The sequence below is a fragment of the Coregonus clupeaformis genome, chromosome 27 (assembly GCF_020615455.1).
Source record: "Coregonus clupeaformis isolate EN_2021a chromosome 27, ASM2061545v1, whole genome shotgun sequence".
Taxonomy (NCBI): Eukaryota; Metazoa; Chordata; class Actinopteri; order Salmoniformes; family Salmonidae; genus Coregonus; species Coregonus clupeaformis.
The window spans coordinates 44954448-44961002 of NC_059218.1; the positions used below are offsets into that span (position 1 = coordinate 44954448).

At 46.3% G+C, this 6555-nt stretch overlaps 1 protein-coding gene across 1 annotated transcript in view; it reads right to left on the bottom strand.

Moving 5' to 3' along the window:
* LOC121542054 (periostin) overlaps window positions 1–6555 on the bottom strand; it is a 74675-nt gene that overhangs the window by 23778 nt on the left and 44342 nt on the right. The gene's annotated exons all lie outside the window — the stretch shown is intronic.

The window sequence follows — 6555 nt, forward strand, 5'->3', positions numbered from 1 at the left end:
TATAATAAAGGGACCCAGTTCTGCAGCATCTATAATAAAGGGACCCAGTGCAGCAGCATCTATAATAAAGGGAACCAGTTCTGCAGCATCAATAATAAAGGGACCTAGTGCTGCAGCATCTATAATAAAGGGACCCAGTTTTGCAGCATCTATAATAAAGGAACCCAGTGCTGCAGCATCTATAATAAAGGGACCTAGTGCTGCAGCATGTAAAATAAAGGGATGCAGTGCTGCCGCATCTATAATAAAGGGAGCTGCAGCATCTATAATAAAGGGATGCAGTGCTGCAGCATCTATAATAAAGGGAGCTGCAGCATCTATAATAAAGGGAGCTGCAGCATCTATAATAAAGGGAGCTGCAGCATCTATAATAAAGGGATGCAGCATCTATAATAAAGGGATGCAGTGCTGCAGCATCTATAATAAAGGGAGCTGCAGCATCTATAATAAAGGGAGCTGCAGCATCTATAATAAAGGGATGCAGTGCTGCAGCATCTATAATAAAGGGAGCTGCAGCATCTAAAATAAAGGGATGCAGTGATGCAGCATCTATAATAAAGAGAGCTGCAGCATCTAAAATAAAGGGATGCAGTGCTGCCGCATCTATAATAAAGGGAGCTGCAGCATCTAAAATAAAGGGATGCAGTGCTGCCGCATCTATAATAAAGGGAGCTGCAGCATCTATAATAAAGGGACACAGTTCTGCAGCATCTATAATAAAGGGACACAGTGCTGCAGCATCTAAAATAAAGGGATGCAGTGAAGCAGCATCTATAATGAGCTGCTGCTTTCAAGGAGCGGGACTCTAACCCGGAAGCTTATAAGAAAATAACGCTCTCTGACTAAACATCAAACAGGCAAAGTGTCAATACAGGACTAAGATCGAATCGTACTACACCGCCTCCGACGCTCTTTGGATGTGGCAGGGCTAGTAAACTATTACAGACTACAAAGGGAAGCACAGCCGCGAGTTGCCCAGTGACACGAGCCTACCAAACTAGCTAAATTACTTCTATGCTCGCTTCGAGGCAAGTAACACTGAAACATGCATGAGCGCATCAGCTGTTACGGACGACTGTGTGATCACGCTCTCCGTGCCTGATGTGAGTAAGACCTTTAAACAGGTCAACATTCACAAGGCCGCAGGGCCAGACGGATTACCAGGACGTGTACTCCGAGCATGCGCTGACCAACTGGCAAGTGTCTTCACTGACATTTTCAACCTCTCCCTGTCTGAGTCTGTAATACCATCTTGTTTCAAGCAGACCACCATAGTCCCTGTGCCCAAGAACACTAAGGTAACCTTCCTAAATGACTACCGACCCCTAGCACTCACGTCTATAGCCATGAAGTGCTTTGAAAGGCTGGTCATGGCTCACAATAACACCATTATCCCAGAAACCCTAGACCCACTTCAATTTGCATACCGCCCCAACAGATCCACAGATGATGCAAACTCTATTGCGCTCCACACTGCCCTTTCACACCTGGACAAAAGGAACACCTATGTGAGAATGCTATTCATTGACTACAGCTCAGCGTTCAACACGATAGTGCCCTCAAAGCTCATCACTAAGCTAAGGACCCTGGGACTAAACACCTCCCTCTGCAACTGGATCCTGGACTTCCTGATGGGCCGTCCAGGTAACAACACATCCGCCACGCTGATCCTCAACACGGGGGCCCCTCAGGGGTGCGTGCTCAGTCCCCTCCTGTACTCCTTGTTCACTCATGACTGCATGGCCAGGCACGACTCCAACACCATCATTAAGTTTGCCGATGACACAACAGTGGTAGGCCTGATCACCGACAACGACGAGACAGCCTATAGGGAGGAGGTCAGAGACCTGGCCGTGTGGTGCCAGGACAACAACCTCTCCCTCAACGTGACCAAGACAAAGGAGATGATTGTGGACTACAGGAAAAAAAAGAGGACCGAGCACACCCCCATTCTCATGGACAGGGATATAGTGGAGCAGGTTGAGAGTTTCAAGTTCCTTGGTGTCCACATCACCAACAATCGAACATGGTCCAAGCACACCAAGACAGTCGTGAAGAGGGCACAATAAAAGCTATTCCTCCTAAGGAGACTGAAAAGATTTGGCATGGGTCCTTAGATCCTCAAAAGGTTCTACAGCTGCACCATCGAGAGCATCCTGACTGGTTGCATCACTGCCTGGTATGGCAACTGATCGGCCTCCGACCGCAAGGCACTACAGAGGGTAGTGCATACGGCCCAGTACATCACTGGGGCCAAGCTTCCTGCCATCCAGGACCTCTATACTAGGCGGTTTCAGAGGAAGACCCTAAAAATTGTCAAAGACTCCAGCCACCCTAGTCATAGACTGTTCTCTCTGCTACCGCATGGCAAGCGGTACCGAAAGCCAAGTCTAGGTCCAAGAGGCTTCTAAACAGCTTCTACCCCCAAGCCATAAGACTCCTGAACAGCTAATCCAATGGCTACCCAGACTATTTGCATTGTCCCCCCTCCACACACACTCTTTTATGCTGCAGCTACTCTCTGTTTATTATCTATGCATTGTCACTTTAATAACTCTTCCTACATGTACATATTACATCAATTACCTCGACTAACCGGTGCCACCGCACATTGACTCGGTACCGGTACCCCCTGTATATAGCCTCGCTATTGTTATTTTTACTGCTACTCTTTAATTATTTGTTACTTTTATTTGGTATTCTTTTATATTGTCTTTTTTGTGTGATTTTTTTTTGGTATTCTTTCTTAAAACTGCATTGTTGGTTAAGGGCTTGTAAGTAAGCATTTCACGGTAAGGTCTACACCTGTTGTATTCGGTGCATGTGACAAATACAATTTGATTTGAGTCATAAACATCTGACGGCTGACAGATGTAAACTGCCATCAAAGAGTTTGAGGCTCCCTCCACCTCTCTGTGGTCTATGGCTGCGTGGCGGAGCAGTTAATATCTGCCGGTAATCACTTCCAGGTGGCATCCAAGCCACATGTATGGTTCTGGGTCCGCGCTGTATTGTCAATCAGGCACTTGTCTTCTCTCTCACTACAGAATGTATTGGAGGTGTTTTGATGATCTAACGTTACTGTTAGACTCATATACCATTTCCAGACTCATATACCTTGAGTTGAGTTGTCGCACTGGCCCTTTCCTTTCCCAAAAGTGTCAAATTTTTTGTTTAACTTGGCAAGTCAGTTAAGAACAAATTCTTATTTACAATGACGGCCTATCCCGGACGACGCTGGGCCAATTACGCGCCGCTCTATGTGATACAGCCTGGAATCGAACCAGGGTCTGTAGTGACGCCTCTAGCAATGAGATGCAGTGCCTTAGTCCGCTGCGCCACTCGGGAGTCTTACTACAGACAGAGTTAGTTCTTGTTTGGTAACTTGGGCAGGCTGTGAGCAGACAGTTGGCTATGCTACTTCTTCTTCACTTGACTGTCTTTGCCAGCCACAGCTCCAGCCACAGCATGTGTGTGTGTGTGTGTGTATATGTGTGTGTGTGTATGTGTGTGTGTGTGTGTGTGTGTGACACTAATGAGGTAGTAACAGGGTAATGTAAAGGTGTTGAGAGGCTCTGCCAAAGCAGCCCATTCTGGCTGGAGGGCTAAAAAGAGGGTTTGGCATTTGAGTGTGTTGTACGGATTCTGTGTGTGTGTGTGTGTGTGTGTGTGTCTGTGTGTGTGTGTGCGTAAATCCTTCATCGTTCATTACAAACCCAGCAGAGACAGATTGAAATCTATACAACCATACTTACGCACACAAGATACTCATGCCTTCCCACGGGCACACAGAATAACTAATAAGGACCATCACCAATTATAAAATCCGTCGGCTTTGCTCCCGAAACCCCTGGTGTGACCCCTGAAACCCCACAGAGCAAGCTAGAAAACACACTCTGACATTAGAGAACAAATTTCAGATACAAACACCTCTGCAAACCACCGTTGGCTGAATAGCACTCAACCTGATATAAAACCTCAGCTAGAGTTCTCTGAGTGCATTTTTAAAGGGGCATCTGTAGTTTAAACAATAACAATGTGTGTTCACCCCACCACCTGGAGTGGAGAAAAAAAAGCTTATATGTTGGGTTCTGATGGGGTTAGAAAGTTGAACTAAGCTCATGAGTCATTTATAAGTTACATTCTTCAAGAATCAATGGCTATATATATATAATTAATTTAGAAGTAAAAAAAAAATGGGTGCAGCAATCGCAGATTGCCCCTTTAATGAGAGGCAGACAGTCCCTCTCACTTCCTAATTAGCCTCCAACAAACTGCTTCTCCTCAAAGTACTGTTACTCCAATACAGAGAGCCAGTACCCCAATACAGAGAGCCAGTACCCCAATACAGAGAGCCAGTACCCCAATACAGAGAGCCAGTACCCCAATACAGAGAGCCAGTACCCCAATACAGAGAGCCAGTACCCCAATACAGAGAGCCAATACCCCAATACAGAGAGCCAGTGCCCCAATACAGAGAGCCAGTGCCCCAATACAGAGAGCCAGTACCCCAATACAGAGAGCCAGTACCCCAATACAGAGAGCCAGTACCCCAATACAGAGAGCCAGTGCCCCAATACAGAGAGCCAGTACCCCAATACAGAGAGCCAGTACCCCAATACAGAGAGCCAGTACCCCAATACAGAGAGCCAGTACCCCAATACAGAGAGCCAGTACCCCAATACAGAGAGCCAGTACCCCAATACAGAGAGCCAGTACACCAATACAGAGAGCCAGTACCCCAATACAGAGAGCCAGTACCCCAATACAGAGAGCCAGTGCCCCAATACAGAGAGCCAGTGCCCCAATACAGAGAGCCAGTACCCCAATACAGAGAGCCAGTGCCCCAATACAGAGAGCCAGTACCCCAATACAGAGAGCCAGTACCCCAATACAGAGAGCCAGTACCCCAATACAGAGAGCCAGTACCCCAATACAGAGAGCCAGTACCCCAATACAGAGAGCCAGTACCCCAATACAGAGAGCCAGTGCCCCAATACAGAGAGCCAGAATCACATTAGACTGTGCCCAGGCACAACATGACTGATACTGGCCAGGAGTCTCCATCTCTACTAACGAAACATTGACAGTTCAATTACCTCATCAACAAGAGACCTGATTAATGAACATAAACGGAGTCCAGGATTCCATATTGACGAACATATGGATATAGGGAGGCAGAGGCAGTAGTTTATCAGAGCAGTAATGAAGAACTGCAACACCCTGTCTTTGCCTTCGGTAGATACTGTACCACAGAGATATTATGCATGAGTGCAATATGACTGAACAGAGATGATATACATAAGAGTAATAGGACTGAACAGAGATGATATACATGAGTGCAATAGGACTGAACAGAGATGATATACATAAGAGTAATAGGACTGAACAGAGATGATATACATGAGTGCAATAGGACTGAACAGAGATGATATACAGTGGGGAGAACAAGTATTTGATACACTGCCGATTTTGCAGGTTTTCCTACTTACAAAGCATGTAGAGGTCTGTAATTTTTATCATAGGTACACTTCAAATGTGAGAGACGGAATCTAAAACAAAAATCCAGAAAATCACATTGTATGATTTTTAAGTAATTAATTTGCATTTTATTGCATGACATAAGTATTTGATCACCTACCAACCAGTAAGAATTCCGGCTCTCACAGACCTGTTAGTTTTTCTATAAGAAGCCCTCCTGTTCTCCACTCATTACCTGTATTAACTGCACCTGTTTGAACTCGTTACCTGTATAAAAGACACCTGTCCACACACTCAATCAAACAGACTCCAACCTCTCCACAATGGCCAAGACCAGAGAGCTGTGTAAGGACATCAGGGATAAAATTGTAGACCTGCACAAGGCTGGGATGGGCTACAGGACAATAGGCAAGCAGCTTGGTGAGAAGGCAACAACTGTTAGCGCAGTTATTAGAAAATGGAAGAAGTTCAAGATGACGGTCAATCACCCTCGGTCTGGGGCTCCATGCAAGATCTCACCTCGTGGGGCATCAATGATCATGAGGAAGGTGAGGGGTCAGCCCAGAACTACACGGCAGGACCTGGTCAATGACCTGAAGAGAGCTGGTACCACAGTCTCAAAGAAAACCATAAGTAACACACTATGCCGTCATGGATTAAAGTCCTGCAGCGCATGCAAGGTCCCCCTGCTCAAGCCAGCGCATGTCCAGGCCCGTCTGAAGTTTGCCAATGACCATCTGGATGATCCAGAGGAGGAATGGGAGAAGGTCATGTGGTCTGATGAGACAAAAATATAGCTTTTTGGTCTAAACTCCACTCGCCGTGTTTGGAGGAAGAAGAAGGATGAGTACAACCCCTAGAACACCATCCCAACCGTGAAGCATGGAGGTGGAAACATCATTCTTTGGGGATGCTTTTCTGCAAAGGGGACAGGATGACTGCACCGTATTGAGGGGAGGATGGATGGGGCCATGTATCGCGAGATCTTGGCCAACAACCTCCTTCCCTCAGTAAGAGCATTGAAGATGGGTCGTGGCTGGGTCTTCCACCATGACAACGACCCGAAACACACAG